Source organism: Eptesicus fuscus, chromosome 4 (assembly GCF_027574615.1).
Source record: "Eptesicus fuscus isolate TK198812 chromosome 4, DD_ASM_mEF_20220401, whole genome shotgun sequence".
NCBI classification, from domain to species: domain Eukaryota; kingdom Metazoa; phylum Chordata; class Mammalia; order Chiroptera; family Vespertilionidae; genus Eptesicus; species Eptesicus fuscus.
The window spans coordinates 45596013-45616269 of record NC_072476.1 but is presented as its reverse complement, the minus strand read 5'-3'; the positions used below and the strand labels follow the sequence as shown (position 1 = coordinate 45616269).

General features: G+C 37.9%; 1 long non-coding RNA gene across 1 annotated transcript in view; it reads right to left on the bottom strand.

The window, feature by feature from the left end:
* Positions 1-18884, bottom strand: part of LOC129148842 (uncharacterized) — a 128001-nt gene extending 109117 nt beyond the window's left edge. Inside the window, exon 1 of the long non-coding RNA XR_008555822.1 lies at positions 18715-18884. This is a non-coding gene — a long non-coding RNA (uncharacterized LOC129148842). The remainder of the gene's footprint in view (positions 1-18714) is intronic.
* Positions 18885-20257: the final 1373 nt, after the last annotated feature.

The window sequence follows — 20257 nt, the reverse complement described above, 5'->3', positions numbered from 1 at the left end:
TGTAAGAGTGAAACAACAATGTGTGAGGTTTGCAAAGCAATACAAAGGATGGGTAAATATTGCAAATGGGGCAAAAATCTTGATAAATGATAAAACTGAGTGATAGGCAAATGGAGATTCATGTCCTATTCTTTATATTTAATGTCCATTTAAAAATTTCCAAATAAAATCTTGTTTTGTTCTTTGCAAAAAGAATTATCTCCTTTTTAAAGAGCATACTGTTAACAATTACTGTGAGACAAAACACATATTGCTATTAAGCATCTTAAAAGTCAATCAAGAGAAAGGCCAGCTTTCAAAAATATCTATCTCAATAACAAAATGTGTTTAATAGCAGAACATTACAAGATACCACATTGGATGATAGTTGTTAGTTTTCAAATTTTTAGCAAAGAAAAATAAACTCTTTAGTAACAGAAAAATAATTTTTAAAAGTAATTAGAACAGCTGAATAATTTTTGAAATTCAGGAAATATGCTTTTTTAATGAAAATAAAACATTTTACTTTATTAATCTACTAGAGGCCCGGTGCACAAAATTTGTGCACGGTAGGGTCCCTAGGCCTGGCTGGCAATCAGGGCCAATCTGTGGGGCAACTGCTGGGGCAATCGGGGTTCCCATTTGCACCTGCCTTGGCCTGGTGCTGCCTGCTCATTTGCTCCACCATCCCACTGCAGTCCCGCTCTCATCAGGGCTCATTGGGGCCCGCAGTGCCTCCACTGCTGCCTGTTGCCAGCGCTGTGTCGCCAATGCCCACCATGTTCCACACCGCTCCCTGGTGGTCAGCACATGTCTAACTCCTGGTCAGTGGAACTCCCACCCATGGGGACAATTTGAATATTAGCCTTTTATTATATAGGATTTGTATGCATGATTTTATTCACCATTTCTTTAGATCAATCCAAGCTTAGATATTTGTTTACAAATGATATTGAGTTTCAAAGACTGGATTTAATATAAATTTTCAATTCACAATAATATTTACCACTTAGAATCTTAAAAACAAAATAGAAAATACCTAGGTTTTGTTGAAAACAGGAATGGATAGCAACAAAATGATTATCAGTAGAGACAAGTGTAGTACAATTTAATGAAGACAGAAACCACAATCTTCCCAAACAAAATGCATCAGGTTTGCAATAAAAGATGCGGGGATATGACAGAACTCAAGATAAATGCTGTATCAACAATGTTGTAGTAACAAAAAGCAAATCCAGGGACATATCCTGCCCACCATTTTTCCTTGAAATAAAATTTGAAAGTCATAAGAAGATATGGATTTAGCCAAAGGAAGAATTTTTTGTCTATAATGTTATGTAACACTGAAATTTATAATTAAAAAATAACACAGCTTTAAAAAAAAAAAAAGGAAGAGGATGACTTTATCTACCATGACTTAAGGACTACATGCTTACAGGTCAAAGGGTGATTGGAAACCCTCTAGATGTCCCTGCTCCTGCCTTTTTACAGCCTCTTCCTTGGGTCATCTGCTATCACCTACCCAACTGACCTGCTCTCCAAGAAATCAAAGGCTTCTTAAAAATCCTCTCATCCTTGAAGTGGGAGATAAGTACTCAAAAGGTTTCAAACAGTATTACATAATACCAAAACTAACTAAAAATAATTTCAGCCAGAATTCTAACACTATTAGAAAAACGAGGGGGTGGAAATGACACTGAGGTAAACATTGAAGTAAATGTAAATGATTCTGCCATTTGGCCCTGAAACATGCCCCTTTTATAAGACGAGGATTTTAACTTTGACATAATGAAAATGACAAATGATCCCACAAGCCTAAAGTGTGACAATGTTTGTTCCAGTGGACACCTTTCTTTTTTTTGGGGGAAGGGGGAGAATGTCTGTTTTTCTTTTAAGATATTTTGTAAATTATTTACTAAAGGTAAGTACTAGAATAAGAGCCTCTGTCATGTTTTTCCTCATCTGCTGTGACTATACTATTAGAGTCTAGCTATGTACAGAAGGGTTAAAAAAAATCACTTTCATTTGGGACAGAGCTTAATCACATGCTTTAATATTTCCTATATTCTCCAGGAGTGAGTAGAATTGGAAAATTCTCCAAACCTTCTCTCCTCTCATTTGTTCCATCCATGGGAGAAAGGGACACTATCTAGTTTTTGAAAACTGTAGCTGATGTGATCCCCATTAGAACATGGTAACTAGGAGGCATGGCAACTGCTTCCGATTACTGTAGCTACTCTGCTCTAATTTGCAGTGAAGCATCTTCAAAGAACTGGCTATAGTTGTGGTCTCCTCCCTCATCCTCTCCCCAATCTCTTCCTAACATGCTTTTACCTCTGCCATGTCCCTGAGACTTCACAAGATCAGCAGTCACTTTTATGTTCCCAAATCCAGTGGTCATTTCTGTCTTTCAGTCACTCAACTTTCAAGTGTTTTCTTTTTCACACTTTTTTTTTCAGTGAACCATCTTCTCTGGGTGACCCTAAGGCCACACTTTCTGGCTCTTGTCCTTCTCTCACTGGCCACTCCACCCCTGCTCAGGCCCCTGATCTGGCTCCTGTTCCACCTCTAAATACCAATGTATTCCTTTCAAGAGAAAGGCATGAAGAAAATATCAGGATTTCTGAAAAATTACTTTCTTCCTGTTCAGTCAGCATATCTTCTTCTTCTTCTTCTTTTTTTTTTTTTTTTTTTTGCCTGAACTGCAAGAACAAAAGAAGTTTCATTTTTTTTAATATATTTTATTGATTTTTTACAGAGAGGAAGGGAGAGGAATAGAGAGTCAGAAACATTGATGAGAGAGAAACATCGATCAGCTGCCTCCTGCACACTCCTTACTGGGAATGTGCCCGCAACCAAGGTACATGCCCTTGACTGAAATTGAACCTGGGACCCTTCAGACCACAGGCTGATGCTCTATCCACTGAGCCAAACCGGTTAGGGCAGAACGAAAGAAGTTTTAAAGTTTCTTTCACCATTTCATCAATTTTTAGACCACTGAGATCACATAAGTCTATAGATTAGAGAAAACAATATCAGTGATGTCACCATGCACCAACAACTTCTTGGGTTGAGACAGAAAACAAACTTCTCTCAAATTATTATAATCCCCCCAAAATAATGAAGGAAATAAAATAGCCTGTGTTTGGGAAAATTATTTCTATGAATTATCTTTGCTCAGAGACTCAGAAGAGTGGGGCTATTTAGAAACCCATGAAAAAAATTGATAAATTTTGAGAAACATATAACCTACCAGGAAAGAATCATGATGAAATATGAAATCTGAACAGAATAGCAGTGAGTAAGGAGATTGAATTAGTAATCCAAAACCTCCCAGCAAGAAAAGTCCAGGACCAGATGGTTTCACATGTGAATTCTACTCAACATTTAAAGAAACATTATTGCAAATCATTCCCAAACTCTTCCAAAAAAAATTTGAAGACCAGGGAACACTCACAAACTCATTTTAGGAAGCAACATTAACCTTATACAAATGCCAGAAAAAAGATATTGCAAGAAAAGAAAATTTTAGGCCAATAATCCTGATGAACAGAGAAGCAAAAATCCTCAACAAAATATTAGCAACCCCAATTCAACAGCGCATTAAAAGGATCATACACCATGATCATGTGGGATTTATCCCTTGGGTGCAAGGATGATTCAACACATACAAGTCAATAATTATGATACACCACATTAACAAAATGAAAAGATAACAACTATACAATTATCTTGATAGATGCAAAGAAAGCATTTGATAAATTTGACATGATTTCATGATAAAAATTCTCAACAAATAGGGTATAGAAAAAACATGCCTCAACATAATAAAAGCCATATAGGACAAGCTCACAGCTGACATCATACTCAATTGTGAAAAGCTGAAAGCTTTTTCTCTAAGATCAGGATAAAGACCAAGGTGCCCCCTTCATTTAAACATAGTAGTAAAAGTTCTATCCCAAGTAATTAGGCAAGAAAAATAATTAAGCCACCAAATTAAAAAGGAAGAATTAAAGTTGTCTCTGCAGATGACATGAATATCTAACCCTAAATTCTCCACCAAAAATATAACTATCAGAACTGATCAATGAATTCAGTACATTTGTAGGATACAGAATCAACAGGCAAGAATCAGTTGCATTTCTCTACACTAACAGCAAACTATCTGAAAAAGAAATTAAGGAAACCATTTATAGTAGCCATCAAAAAGAACTTAGGAATAAATTTAACCAAAGAGGTGAAAGATTTTGCACACTGAAGGCAATAAGTCATTGATAAAAGAAACTGAAGAAAATACAAAAAAATGAAAAGATAGATTATGATAATTAATACTGTAAAAATAGCCACACTACCCAAAGTGATCTACAGATTCAATGCAATTCTATCAAAATTCCAATGGCATTTTCACAGATATAAAAAAAATTAATCCTCAGATTCTTATGAAACCACAAAAGACGCTAAATAGCTTGAGAATTCTTGAACAAGAAGAACAAAGCTGGAGGCATCACATGTTCTGATTTTAAACTATATTACAAAGCTAGAATAATCAAAACAATATGGATTGGCATCTAAGCAGACACACAGATCAATGAAACAGAAGAGAAAGCCCAGAAATAAACCCATGCACATATGGTCAATTAATTTATGACATAGGTGTCAAGAATACACAATGAGGAAAGGATAATCTCTTCAATAAATGCTACTGGGAATACTGGGCAGACACATGCAAAAGAATAAAATTGGACCCCTGTCTCAAAAATCAATTCAAAATGACTTGAAGAATAAAAAGTAAGACCAGAAACAACAAAACTCCTAGAAGAAAGCAAAGCAGGTAAGATCCTTGACATTGGTTATGGCAATGATTTTTGAGGATTGACACCAAAAGCAAAGGCAATAAAGGCAAAAATAAACAAAACTACATCAAACTAAAAGGTTTCTGCATAGCAAAGGAAACTATCAACAAAATGAAAAGGCAACCTACAGAATGGGTGAAAATATTTGCAAGCTCTATATCTGATAAGGGGTTAATATCCAAAACATTTAAGAAACTCATATAACTTGCTCATGAATATTCATAACTTTTATTTGTAACAGCAAAAAACTAAACATTAAACAATACCAATGTCCATCAAAAAGTATATGGATAAGCAAATTGTGATATATCCATAGAACAGAAAAATTTCTAGCAATAGAAAAGAACTAGTGTGACACACAACAATGCAGATAAAACTCAAAATAATCATTCTGGGTATGGATAGAAGAAACCAGAAAAAATGATTCTTACAGAATGATTCCATTTACAAAAATATTCTAGAATTTGCAAGTTAATCTAAAGAGACAAAAAGCAGATCAGGTTTGCTTAGGGATGGAGATAGGTATTGGAATTGAAAGGGTATGTGGCAACTGTGTGAATATCTTGACCACACTGATAGTTTTATGGGTGTAATACATATGCCAAAATTTATCAAATTGCTTACTTTAAATATAAGCAATTTAGTGTATATAAATAATGCATAAGAGCCCTAGCTGGTTTGACTCAGTGGATAGAACATCAACCTGTGGACTGAAGGGTTGTGGTCAAGGGCATATGCCCAGGTTGCGGGTTCTATCCCCAGTAGGGGGCATGCAGGAGGCAGCCAATCAATGATTCTCTCTCATCATGATGTTTCTATCTCTCTCTCTCCCTCTCCCTTCCTCTCTGAAATCAATAAAAATATTTTTAAAAATAATAATGCATAATAAAGCCCCACAGAAAAATTATGGAATTAGGCTTTAAAAAGATATTAAGATGACATAATAAAGGTAATCCAGGTAAGGTAACCTTAGTCTCTTGTCCTACGTTAAATGTTAGCTTTGGAAAGAAAACTTCCTGGTACTCTCAATCAAGTATAAGTGGGTAAAATATGTTTGAACAATGAATCATCTAAACCCAAAACTCAATAGGAAGTTGAATTGATGGACACAAGATATTTTAGGACAATAAAAGCCACTCCCTGCACAAATGGAAGAATTCCTTCATTATAATTTTCTAGTGATTTGTGAAAATATAGTCATTAGGACCCCATCTTGGTGACTAACACAGCCTTAACACTTCCTTCAGCTTGGCTAAATGTTAGTCTGCCTGGATTCAGATCCTTGCTCAGCCACATTTTAACTGAGTCACCTTGGAGGTAAGTTACAATGACTTAGTTTCCTCACCTGTGACATTGAGATAATGTTAATAACAGCACCCACATCAGAGTTGTGAGGATTAATCAGATCAATACACATAAGGTGTAAAGACCATCCATCATTATTATCGTCATCACCATCATCATCATCACTCCTATTTTAAAGATGAGAAACTAAACCTCAAGGACATTACTTAACTCACATGCATATGTGAGAACAGAGGACAAAATTAAGGCCCCTGACTGCTAGTTCAGCATTCTGTCCCATGCAACACAACGATTTCCTGAAGACAAAATATATATGCAATCTGCAGTTCACACTGCTGATCAGATAAGAGCAGGCAAAACTACTCACCACTTAACAAGCTGGCAAACCAAAACCTGGCAAATTTAATCCTGTGCTTATGTGGGAAGGCCTTGCATCCTGCTGACAGAGACTTGTCTAAGAATAATGGGAAACCCTCCCCAGATTGAAAGTCGGAAGGGGGGTAAAAAGAGTGGTGATTACAGACTGCTGAAATGAGCTGAGCTAGGTGAAGCTGCTCCTCGACAGCTGATAGAAAGGGAGAGAGGTCACCAGTTAATTTAAGTGTATTGTCTTTCCTGGAAAAAAGAGTGGCTTCCCTTCAATTTAGTTCTTGTTCAGGTAATAAAACTCACAGGTGGCTCCCTCCATGCTGAGTTTTCCCAGAGTGCTATCTCACCGGAGCCCAAGATCTGACCGGGTATAGTCATCACTGAAGAAACAAACTAAACCACACCTCCCTTTACCCCTCAACTTTGTGTCTCCAGACATTTAAGAACTTGAAACCGAAATAACCTGAGCCTCCGACTTGAATTTTAACTTCCTATGTGTCTATCAGCCTTTCCAAAGATACTCAACCTGCTGTTTATAGTTCTAATGCTCTTCCAGGTGCAAGAGAGGAGGCTGCAGATGCATAAAACATGTAACTCCTCTTCTCACTGCATTTCCTTTGAGAGGGTTAGAGGCCTCCCATCACCTCATTTGGCTTTCTTGGGTCAAGTTCTCCACAGAAAATGAAAGGGTCCTGAAAAATATAGCTTTGTTAGACTACCTCCTAGCTTTCCCCACACGTTAAAGCCAACAGTCACTTTTGGGGTGCTTTCTTTTTCCGGAGGACACCCATACCTTTCCTCCCTCTCCCACCTCACAAGGTTCATGTCTCTGTCCCTTTTCTAAGCTCCAAGGGCCCTTCTTTTGACTCTATAACTTGTTTCCTGAGCCCAGTTATTATACGGCTCACTTCTTCTACCTCTGTGACTTCATAAATAAACTTTTTCTTATTAAACATTTTTTAAAAAGGCAAAAGTCACTTCTTTTATTCTTGTCTTGGGTAACCACTGTGCTCCCCCTGCCCAGTAAACCTCTCACTGGGCATTCAAGATGCTCCCTCTCCTTGTGTTCCCTACCTGTGCTCTCAATCTTTCACTCTTCCATTTCTCCTGAGAAAAGGGCTCACCACCATTTATCAAAGTTGCCTGAACCCACCTCCCATCACACCTCTTACAAAAATGCTAATTAAAGGATTCTCACACCTGTCAGGCAAGTAGAGCACACTTCTGAGAATTCATGGAAAACCCTCTGGAATCCAGCATGTGATCATAGGCTAAGGGTTTGTGTGTATTTGATTCGGGGCAACAATTCATGGAAAATATTCAAGCCTTCCTGAATTTTCAATATGAAAATACAATCATCAATGTTCTTTTCCCTCCAAATGTTGGGGCATTTTGAGAATTTATTTGATGGCAAACTCAGAACATCTGCTTTTCAGTTTTATTAACCATGTAGCCACACTGTAAAATCCACATCTCAAACAAAAATAGGACCAGAAATGAAGTGCACAGAAAAGAGATGGTGAAAGAAAACCCATCAGGTATGGTTACCATAAAAAGAAGTCAACTCCCTTTGACAATGAGAGTGACTGATTAAAAAAATAAAAAGGTATTGCTATTCATTAAAGTGTTTTCACAACTCATCTATATAAGTCTTTATTTTTTAAAGTGTTTTCACAACTCATCTATATAAAAGCCTAAGCAACCATTACAGTGGAACGACCAGAACGACCAGTCGCTATGATGCGCACTGACCACCAGAGGGCAGATGCTCAACGCAGGAGCTGCCCCCTGGTGGTCAGTGGGCTCCCACAGGTGGAGCGCTGCTCAGCCAGAAGCTGGGCTCACAGCTGGCAAGCGCAGTGGCGATGGTGGGAGCCTCTCCCGCCTGCACAGCAGTGCTAAAAAGCAGCAAGCCGGTGGTAAGGAGCAGCGAGCAGGTGGGCGGTAAGGAGTAAGGGTCCCAGACTGTGAGAGGGCACAGGAGGGCTGAGGACCTACACACACACACACACACACACACACACACACACACACCAGTGCACAAATTTCATGCACCTGGCCTGTAGTGTTCTTTATAAAGCAGGTAGAACAACACTGTTAATTTGTTTGTCAGATTAAGAAAAAATACAACACAGAGAGGTTCATTAACTTGCTAGAGTTCACATAGAAACAGAAGGAGAACCAAGGGTCTCTTGGCTCACAGGAAATAATCTAAACCAAGACACCTTTCCCTCTTCAATTAAATTATCTTTAGATACCTAAAACCCAACAGATTGGTATTCTGCCAATCTCAGACCTGAATTTCATTTCAATATGAGCTTCAAGTCTGTGCTCTTTCCGAGGGACTGGCATTTAGTCCATGTGCCCACAGCTCAGCCTCCAGAGTCCTCCTTGAAGAGGAGAAAGGCCTTGGGTGGGACCATCATTATTCAGAATTCTCAAAGTTATTGCTCCTTTGAATTATACAACTGATGAATTCAAAAGCCTATCAATGGCAGATAGACATAACTCATGGACACAGTGTAGTGAAGGCCTGGGGTGAGGGGTGGGAGCAGGCTAGAAGGGGCCAATGGGGGAAATAGGGGACAATTGTAATACTTTCAACAATAAACATAATTTAAAATATTTTTAAAAGCATATCAACAGGCCAGTTGTAGGTAAGGTCTCTCTTCTTTCTTCAGAACAAATATTTAACTTTTTCATTAAATAAAGTAAAGCAGAAGTTTTCTCCTCCACATAAGCTACTCTTTTAATTTACAAAAATAATAATTTAAGATATTTACTAGTATATCAAGTATAGAGGCTTTATCATCTACCCTGATGAAACCAACAGCTTATGGGAATATTTAAATCTACTCATGATGCTTATTAGTGATGAAAACAATTTTCTTTTTTTAAAAATCTAAATAAGGCAATAAGAGTTTTAAATCATGCATTCATTTATTCCTGTCACCTTGCAAAAATAACGATTTAAACAATATTACAAAAATACATATAATATGTTAAAATAAGAGTTGGAAGATGCAATCAAGAGCCAAAACTACTAGACTGTTTAAAACAGAAATTGAACATTTGCCATGCCAAGGACTGGACATTGCCCTTTTAAAAAGAGGGAAGGGGGACACTACAGTTGAATTGGGTTAAATTCTGCTTTAAATTGTTTCCTGGAGCACAGCCAGCATGGCTAGGTGGTTGAAGTGTCGACCTATGAACCAGAAGGTCATGGTTTGATTCCCTGTAGGGCACAAGTCTGGGTTGTGAGCTTGATCCCCAGTGTGGAGTGTGCAGAAGGCAGCCAATCAATAATTCTCTCTCATCATTCATGCTTCTCTCTCTCTCTCCCTCTCCCTTCCTCTCTGAAATCAATAAAAATATTTTTTAAAGATTGAAACAAGATTTTTATTTTCCTGGTCATTCTTTTAAATCTTAAATAAATTTGAAAAATGAAATTAGAACAATGTTTCTCCTGTTTTCCCCCTTTTTGTTTCTGCTTCTACACCTAAATAAGAAATTTTCTTTTCCTTAACTTTCTGCTTATTTACTTTTCCAAATAATGTGTCATCTTTTAATATACAAGACAAGTTTTTGTTACCTTTCCTAATGGGGCTTTTCCTGACAGAAGTAAAGTGTGGTGAAAAGGAAAAGCCTGGACTAGAATAGAGTCCACTTGGGTTAGACCCAGAATGTTCTGAAACTCACATTTGATCTAGGAAAAGTCACTTTTCCTGCCTCAATTTGAATTTCCTCATTTGTAAAAGAACCAGATGAGCTCTCAGATCCTTTTCAGCACCAGCATTCTGTTTACTAAAGCACGTTTCTGCCACTGTTATTTTCTAGAAAGCCGCAGCAAGTGTTGGTCTGCTAAGTGCAATCATGGAAAAATTTGGTCTCTGGCTTTGCTCAAATGACTGCACCTTTTTATAGTTAAAACTCTTTGACTCTGTCCAACTGCATTCTTTACTAGTATACTGTTCATTTCATTACATAATTTATTTTACCTGTTTATTTTGCAAAATCCAAGAGAAACTGAAACTTTGGCCCCTTTTGCTGACCACGTCTTATGGCTCCATCTATCTGCCATATCCCGTGACCCTACCTACTGACCATGAGTCAATCAAAACTACCTGTTGATCGTATCTCAACCCCACTTGCTGACCACTGAGACAGCAGACACCTTACAATTCAGTTGCCTCGCCAATCAGAAAACGAATGATGAAATGTTCATCACTGTCTTGTTTCCCTAGCAACCGCACCTTTTTGATTATCAACTTCTCAGAACTCTCCCCTTGACAACCCTTGCCTTTTTCTTCCCACCCTAGAGCTTGTCTTCAGTTTATGCCAAAGGCTATATTCTGATTTACAAATCATATCAGAATAAAACTCTCTTATCCCTCAGAAGAGTCCTGTGGAACTTTCGTTTATACGTATATGGATTAACAATAGACATCAGCATTCATTTCTTCAAATCAAACCAGTCAAGGTTTTATGCCGAATTTTCGTACTTTGTATATCGTTAAGGTTCATTTCTGATCTCTGAAGACAACTTTCATACCCATAATTCTTTTCAGCAAGAAACCAACATTTTTCCTTTCATGACCCTATTTCTCTGCAAAATAAACAATCCAAACTTAATTACTTTCAACCACTGTCTGCTGCAGAGTGTAATAGGTTTTTGTGTTATCCCAAATTTGACATGTGTAATAGTGTGTGCCATCGGACCAAGCCCTGGGTAAGTGTCTTCTGAGAGCTTTGCACAGTTCTGGGTCAATGATGAACCCAGTCACTGGTGAACCAGTGACTTCCTCACACCATAAGACTGTTAAAATGGAGGAAATTTCAGACTTCTTGATTTAAAAGACAGATAATGAAAGGAACCTGTTTTTCCTTTCTTCATACATTTATTATGATAGTCACAGAAGCCTGAGAGATGCAAAATCTAGCAGCACCGGGAATATTAAACAGCTGCTTGCAATACACCTGGAGGAATTTGGACTGAGAAGAGGAAGGAAATGTATCTGAAATAGAAGAGCCAGAAAAGACAACATGGAAAATTTCCACCCAACAGCACTGCAGACCTGTATTGCAGAGACAGGTGATTACCTAACTACCACTCAAAACCAGATTGAGTCAAAGACACTTTGTAACCCTACTATTCTCATCACCACCTCCTTTATTGCAGCTACCTGATGCATGTGACTCCTGGAAATGTGATGTGTTAGGTCAAGGAAATGAGCAGATGTAACAACACATCTTGAGAAAGAACTTGGTAACAGAAGGGCAGAAGTGAGAGCTATGGAAGCACTGCTTCCTGGGGAGCTGCTACTGTGTGCGCGCTCACACTGACAAGGAGAAAATGACGGACCCTGTTTTCTTAACAACAGTCTAATGTCAATGGACAATTAGGGAGCAGGAGGAAGAGAAGACCTTCAGAGTCTAGCAAAATCACACCAGAAAAATCATCAGGAAATTTGGCATGGAGATGAGCACATCTCTCTGTCCTTCGGGCTAACATCCTAGGGGGACTGCATTCATCCACAGTGGAGAGACAGAAGGAATCAGGTAAAACTAGCCATTTAGTCTGTTAACAAATCCTTCCTTTTTCAGAAACAAACATAAAATTGTGTGAGAGAATCCACAACATAAATGAGGATACAACACTTAATAAAGAGAAGAAAAGCTTTCTTCTGAAATACACACTAGGGAAGATGATAACAAATTTCAGCAGAAGGTACATTACACAAAAGCTAACTTTTCTATAAAATTGAATGCAACATTAGAATTAAGAGCAATAGGGAAAGCAATAAAAAATGCCTCTTACATTACTAAAAATGCACTGAGTTTGTTTTTCATATAACTGCAAATCTCTCAAAATGCAGACAAAATGGCAATGTAATTGAGAAAAATAAAAGCTATAAAGAGAGATAATGAAGAGTCAGCCTAGAAATTACTGGTATTTTTTTAACTGTGTTGCACAGTATTACATGCCTCATATTCTATTTGTTAATAATATAATGTTTACCTCTCTTGTTTAATGTTAGTTTTTAGTTCCTCAAATATGTCTTTTTTCTACTAATGTTACTGGAATTCGAGCACTTTCTCTTTAAAACCATATGATCTTCTAACTACTATTGAATAAGTCATCTTCATGATAAATATATATAGCCTTTATTGCTGCTGTAAAAAAATAAATTATTCTATTTCATAAACTGAAAAAAAAATATATTGTAGCAAGGAGTAACTTCTTTACCAGGAATTCTTGTTTTGTTTCGCTTTATTATCTTGTTTGGGAATGGGAAAAAGATATATGTTCCTTTTGTTTCTTTTCAGTCCAAACTTCATCTTGTTTCTTGTTCCCTTCACCAGACACTTTCTGAGGATGGCTTTTCATAGCTTTAATGCTCTCCTTTGCCTGGGGTGTTAACTCTCACGGACTTTACTCATGTTTCACACACACATGCTTTCAAGTCCCTTCCCTGCAGTCAGTGCTGTGGCCTACCACTAGACTTTTTCTATATTTCCTTATATTTTTTTCTTTCTGTTGGTTGTTTCTGTTAGATTTATTTTCCTCCACTGCTATCTCCCCCATTTTCTCCCTTTTGTGCAGTTTCTTGCCGAACTGCCTATGCAGTCCCCAAAGATTTGCCGTGGGGAGCAAGGGAAACAGCATGCTGGGATTTGTGTTTATTTTTCCACTTACTGCTAATTCGAGGTTTGAAGAGTCTGACTTCTAGTTATAGTGAGGGAATGGAGTTTGTGCCGTTTTGTTGTTCTTTATCTATTTTTCCTTTTTTGAGAAGTTGGAAGAGTCAAATTTACATATCCAGCCTTGGCTCAGCTATCTTTCAATTTCTTGAGATACTGACACAAAAAATGAGGAGCCAATTATGATGATGGGCATCACCATCCAAAAGAGGTGACTAGCCCAGTGGTCGGCAAACTCATTAGTCAACAGAGCCAAATATCAACAGTACAACGATTGAAATTTCTTTTGAGAGCCAAATTTTTTAAATTTAAACTTCTTCTAATGCCACTTCTTCAAAATAGACTCGCCCAGGCCATGGGATTTTGTGGAAGAGCCACACTCAAGGGGCCAAAGAGCCGCCATGTGGCTCGCGAGCCGCAGTTTGCCGACCACGGGATTAGAGGACCCAGCCTATGGATAAAAAAGGAAGTATAAATGAGAGATATTTCAGGGAGCTGAGCTTCTTTGGAATTTACCACTCTCAAATTCTAGTAGCCTTCCATGACCTCCGGGACATAGGAAGTGGGCAGAGTGAGGGAGCAGTAAATGGCAAGTTTGAGGAAATATTAGTCTTAAAGGATTCCAGTTATATCATTATCAGATACTTAAAGGTATCCACCACCTATAATACTATACTAGCACAATATGGGTAATAACAAATGTAGAGAAAGGGTATCTAGGATCTTCTGAATCGTCTTTAGACAGAAACATGAAAACTATCAGCACACTTCACAAACAAATAGGATTCCTTAGGATTATAAGTGTTTTGGAGTGAGTAGATAGGTAGAAAACAATTTCATTATCAAAATCTGTCAGTAGTCCAACAGCCACATTCAAGATGGATGGCTTATTTTACTTTCATGGCAAATTATGCCATTACATCACATTAGGTTTCAATGGAATCTCCTGAACCACCTTCTCCATGTGAAAAATTAAACATCTGCTCATGTCAGACACTGTTTAATGATGTGTGCCCAACTTAATGTAACTGCCACCTGACACTTCATCACTGACGCTGGAGGACCATCCTATATTCCAGCATTCCTTCGTGTTCCAGCATTGTTTTCATCAGCTGAACACTAAAAAATTAACTCCCTCATTAAATCTTATCATATGTTCTCCATTCTGTGCTATATTTTGAAAAGTAAATTAGAAACACTTCATTTCCATTTTGTGTGTGTGTGTGAATCAAAATGAAAAGGTATCTTTCTCATATTATTACCAATACTTTATTTAATCTTTGCTTTTTACCTTCAGGGGTCAAATACTGGTTTAGGAAGGAAGGAAAAAAGGAAGGAAGGAGGGAGAAGGAAGGAAGAAGGAAGGAAAGAAGGAAGGAAGGAAAGAAAGCAGGAAGGAGAGGAAGAAGAGGGAGGAGAGGAAGGCAGGAAGGCAGGAAGGCAGGAAGGCAGGAAGGCAGGGCTTCCTTCTCCTGATTGTTTTATGATGACTTAGCTGCTTCCTTAGGATTATGAGTGTTTTGGAATGAGTAGATAGGTAGAAAACAATTTCATTATCAAAATCTGTCAGTAGTCCAAAAGTTTTCTGAAAAAGTTTTTTAAAAAATGCTCCTTTTTCTTTTTCTCAAGAATTTCTAGCAAACCCACAGAAAAAGAAGGCATTATTTACTTCTGCTTCATGAAACTCATGCTGGTAATTACTTGATAAATATTAATCTTCCCTTGTTTTTTAATCCATCAACACAAATATTTTTTTAAATATATTTTATTGATTTTTAACAGAGAGGAAGGGAGAAGGGATAGAAAGCTAGAAACATCGATGAGAGAGAAACATCGACCAGCCGCCTCCTGCACACCCCCCACCGGGGATGTGCCCGCAACCAATGCACATGCCCTTGACCGGAATCGAACCTGGGACCCCTCAGTCCGCAGACCGACGCTCTATCCACTGAGCCAAACTGGTTTCGGCAACACAAATATTTTTGGAGGGTTTTGGTTTTTACTATATTTTTACTCTCATGATTACTGTTCTATTCAGATAAATTGCTTTGAGTCAACTGCACATTTTTAAAAATTTTTTAGAAACCCATCTATTTCTTATAAAATCCCAAGTTTATTAATAAAGTTATAGTTGTTCTTTTAGTTAAATTTTCTAAAAGTTTTAATTCTATCTCTTTTTAATTCTTGAAAAGGTTTGGTTCTTTTGTATCTCTAATCAGATTTGTCCAGAAATTATCTATAGTCTAAACAAAATAAAAAAAAAGTTAACTGATAAAATCTACACTTAAGTTTTTTACTAATTTATGCTTTTATCTTTATACATGTCTTGTTTTTACAAATATTACTCCTTTTTTAAGTTTTTCTGCTTTTTTAACAAATGTGTTTGAAAGTATAAATTTATATCAGAATTATTTTATTCCAGTTCATTGATAACTTCTCATTCTAGTTTTGAATTCTCTATTCCAGTTTTTCTATAAAAATAACATGTGCATCTGAGAAGACTTTGTACTCTATAGGTTACAATTCTATATATAATCCCTCTGTCAAATTTGTGGATTATACCACCATATTCTAATTCATTGTATCTACTTGATCTATCAATTTCTGAGTGAAGTTTTCTGGTGTATGGTGTTTTTTAATCTTCCATATTGATTGTGAATTTGCCCATTTCTCCTTATGACTTTTTAATATTTGGTTTATATATCATAACCTATGTTACTAAGTTTATGAAGGTTTCTTATTCGTTTTTAAATTAATTTATCTATTTTTTTTAGTTTGTTTCGTGTTTTTTCCATACTTTTTTTCTTCAATCCCTTTTTGTGCTGGTTCTGGGGAAATTCTCTAGCCTCGTATTTTTGGTGATTATTTTGGTGCATAAATTGTGTTGCTTTTGCTATTCAAGTTAGCAGAGCTTTTGTTTTTTTAAGTTGGACAATATTACCTGATTCCCAGACTTTCTAAGATTTTACTGTAATCTAACTTTCTTGTTCTTATTTTATACACATAATACCCTCTCACCTCATGGAAGACAATAAATATACTTCTTTTGAATTCCATTATAACCTCAGATATTAACGTCCTCTGTTGAATTGTTAGTGTCTGTCCTTCAAAGAGAGATCTGAAGATCTGGGTTGCTGGCTTATCTTTGTGCCTGGTTCACTGTTAGCCTGTTTGTTCATGTTATTTGTTATTTTTACCCACAGCCTTTCTCTAGTTATTGGGGTTGGGGTGATTATAGTATAAAAGTGGCTAATCTTTTTGGTAAAGGAGACACACACACACACACACACACACACACACACACACACACTCTGCTCCTAGTGGCCACGGTGATAGGTGGAGGCTAGTACACCTGCTGATACAAAAACCAGTTCCCTAATGATTCTCTTAGGACTCTTTCTTAACCTGATACCCCAAACTGCTTTTAGAGAACCTCCAAATCTGTCTCCATAGGCAGCAGCCATCTTCTCCTATGCTTACCTCCCCACCAATTAAATCCTATCTGCCTTCTTTCTTTCAAGTAGTCTTCAAATTCTGTTCCAGTGATGGCTCCTCTTTCTGTTTTATTGTTGCTATGTATTTACTCGTTATCTTTTAAATATGTGATTCACTACCCAAGAATCCAACCAATTGAAGTAACCCTCTGCCCAGAAAACCACATAGGCACTGAGGTTTCAGGGCCCCCCGACTCCCATCAACCTGCTGGGGAGAATGGACCCAGGGTCATGTCACTGACTGGCCTCTATTCACTCCAGCTTTTTTCAGAAAACATTTAAAATTCCTACCTCATCGTTTTACCCTGGCTTAATCACAAGGAACAACAATAGCCTGTAATTATTTGAATCGAGAGTCTAGGTCAGTGGTCGGCAAACTCATTAGTCAACAGAGTGGCAAACCTCGGCTCGCGAGCCGCACTTTGCCGACCACTGCCTTAACCTGTTTATCTTTCAAGAGCCTTTCTAGACTTTCAATTAGTGACTCCTTCATGTCAACCCTTACCTGGTTAGATTGCCAAGACCACTGCATGACTATGTTAGATGCTAACATACGTGTACCTTGCATTTGCTTTGCTTTATAGCCACAGATCCATACTGGAAGAAAAGAAAGAACATGTTTTCAAGAAAGAAATCCAAGAGAAGGCAGAGCAGACATCATATCGCTGGGCAACAGGGAAGCTGGGTGGGAGAGGACCCACAGGCCAACAGCCTCAGCTGCAAACAATCATAGACAATGATGAATGGTGTTAAATGGTGGCAAAGAGTCGTGGTTATCCTCAGAGAGGGGGACAGCGTGAGATGAAAATGAATATGTTTGGGGGAGAATAATATAACCTCATCTGGTATGGATGGGTGGCCTCAGCAGCTAGACTGCTGGCTAGGAGAACACGCTGACATTATTTATAGCTACAATGCAGAGCTATGACAGAGATCCATTGTAAACAATGCCTTCCAAGGCAGCTGCTTTCCATTAAAAACATATAACAGAAAAGAGTTTGCAAAGGGTTGCTTAGGATGGCGGCATTAAAGAGGGCTGTCTTCTTTGTAAATGGGGAACTCATTTATGTCCCTATTTTTATTTCCATTTACAGGTTTTTTTTTATATCTGAGAAAACTTTCTAATTTTTTTAAGCCAGTAAGTTTTTTTTTTTAAGATTACAGTTCTATTTAGAGTTTCTCATTACTTGAAAATGGGCCAAACTATACATTTTTCTAAATATGAGGAAACAGTATAAGATGCCCTCCCCACATTCATCCACAAAAAGTATTTTTATAAAGAGCTTCAATGCCGAAGTCTATTAAGGAATTGCCATTCCCAGGGGAGAAGTCTTATTTTATATGAAAATAGGTTAAAAGGTCATTAACAGCAAAAAAAATCTGATTATAAGTGAACAAAAACTGTTCATGTCCTGAGGGTAGAATATATTAATCATGAAACATGACCTAGATAAGTCCCCACGTATCTAGTGCCAATCTTTCGTTGTAAAACCACAGGTTCTTGACATCAGAGGAAATTAGAGCCCCTGCAGTGAATAATATTCAAAAGTTCTGGTAGAGAAAGAAGTTCAGGATTATGATTCTACTTCACAATGTTTTGTAAGATCGACTTTAGAAGCCAAGGAAACAGAACTTTCATAATAAAGTCTGTAGAAATCTCTCCTAAGTTCTTCCCCAGTGGCTCCCTCTTATCTACCAGGACAAGCCAGTCCTACTCCTGGAAGGTCGCTGCAGGGGCTCCTGCCAGCCTCATCTGCAGGGAATTTTCTCGGTCCCCTCAAGTTCAGTCAAAATGTTTCCCAGTAGCCACAGCCTTTTCTTACCTCCGCACCAACTGGCTGAGCAACTTATCCCTTTACAACTCTCCCGCTGTCTCCCCTCACTTTTCCCCTGGACTTCTTAATTCTTCCTCACCCCCATTATAATCCTGACCCATGGCTCATCTTGTTGTGCCCTTGGTGCAGGGCCCGGGTGAGATGAGCACTCCAGGATCGGTTCTGCGGTGTACATACCCATTCTGGTCTCCTGTCTGCCTCCATCGGTTTCTCTCTTCTCCAGAACAGCCAAAGGCTTGGATTACATCTCCTGTCACAGAGGTTTCTCTTTCTAAGCAAAGTCCAGCTAAAGAGCTTCGTGCTGGTCACCTCCCCTCTCAGACTGGGCAACTCAATGGACCGTCCTTAAACAGGATTCAAGCTGGAGTGTCAATAACACAAAGTACAGATTCTAGAATCTGGATTCTTACAGGCAAAAGGGGGGCTCTGTGACCTACTGGCGGCATCACTTACGCAAATCACTAATCCTCTCTGGGCCTCAGTTTATTTGCCTATGAAATGGAAATAATGTTGCCTTCCTTACAGGGTTATTGTGAGATACTAGTAAATGAGTTAATGCATGTGGTGCCTTTATATGATATATTATCAGTAAATGGCAGTGTATTACTCTCCCTAAACGAGTTTACTTTGAACTTGATAGCAAAATCAAAACACAAAGAAAAAGAGGAAAGACACGTATGCCAGTGCAATGAGATCTAACAAAACTAGTCAAGGAACTTTTTTTTTTTTTACTCCTCACATAGAGCTTTCAGCAGTGATTGGGACTGTTCTTCTCATACGACACTTTCTGTGCCAAGTATAGTCATTCCTTTGCTGCCTTCACAGGGGCTTTTGAGTTTCCTTGTTGAGGCATTAGTAATTGTGACCATTAACATTATTATTCATACACTATTAAATACTGGGGAAGCCAAACACCTCTTAAAATTCATTGCATAGAAACAAGTCTTGATTTTATTTCCCAGCTTTATCCTCAAGACACTCTCCAAAGAGTCCTCAACAGGACAAACAGTAGCTGATGTTGTTGGGTAATCATTATCTCTGAACCTCTGCAACCACAACAGATGCAAATATATCATCATCTACCCTCTTGCAGAAAATAGATGTGTCTTTGAGTTTTTTCAAATTGACCAATTATTCTCTCAAAACCTTACAGTCATTAGCCCTGGTTTTTCTAGTGATCCCTATTTAAATTAAATGTATTGGAGTGGCATTGGCTAATAAAATTATATAGGTTTCAAATATACATTTCTATACTACACATCATTTGTATATTGCATTGTATGCCCACCACCCAAAGTCAAATGTCCTTTAACCATCATACATTTGCTATCTCTGCCCAATCTCCCTTATTCCTATTTTTGTTTCATGTATATGTATAGCTAATTATGATTTAAAAAATAGTAGTTTGAGATAAAACACAATTATTTAAAGTATTGCTCATATCAATTTCCCCTTCAAAGTAGGCCAGACCTAAAATGGATAAAAGACTTAAATGTAAGTCATGAAACCATAAAAATCCTAGAAGATACCATAGGAAGCAAAATCTCAGACATCTCTCATAATAATATGTTTGCAGATACATCTCCTAGGACAGTGGTCAGCAAACTGCGGCTTGTGAGCCACATGCGGCTCTTTGGCCCCTTGAGTGTGGCTCTTCCACAAAATGCCACGTGCGGGCACGCACGTACAGTGCGATTGAAACTTCGTGGCCCATGCGCAG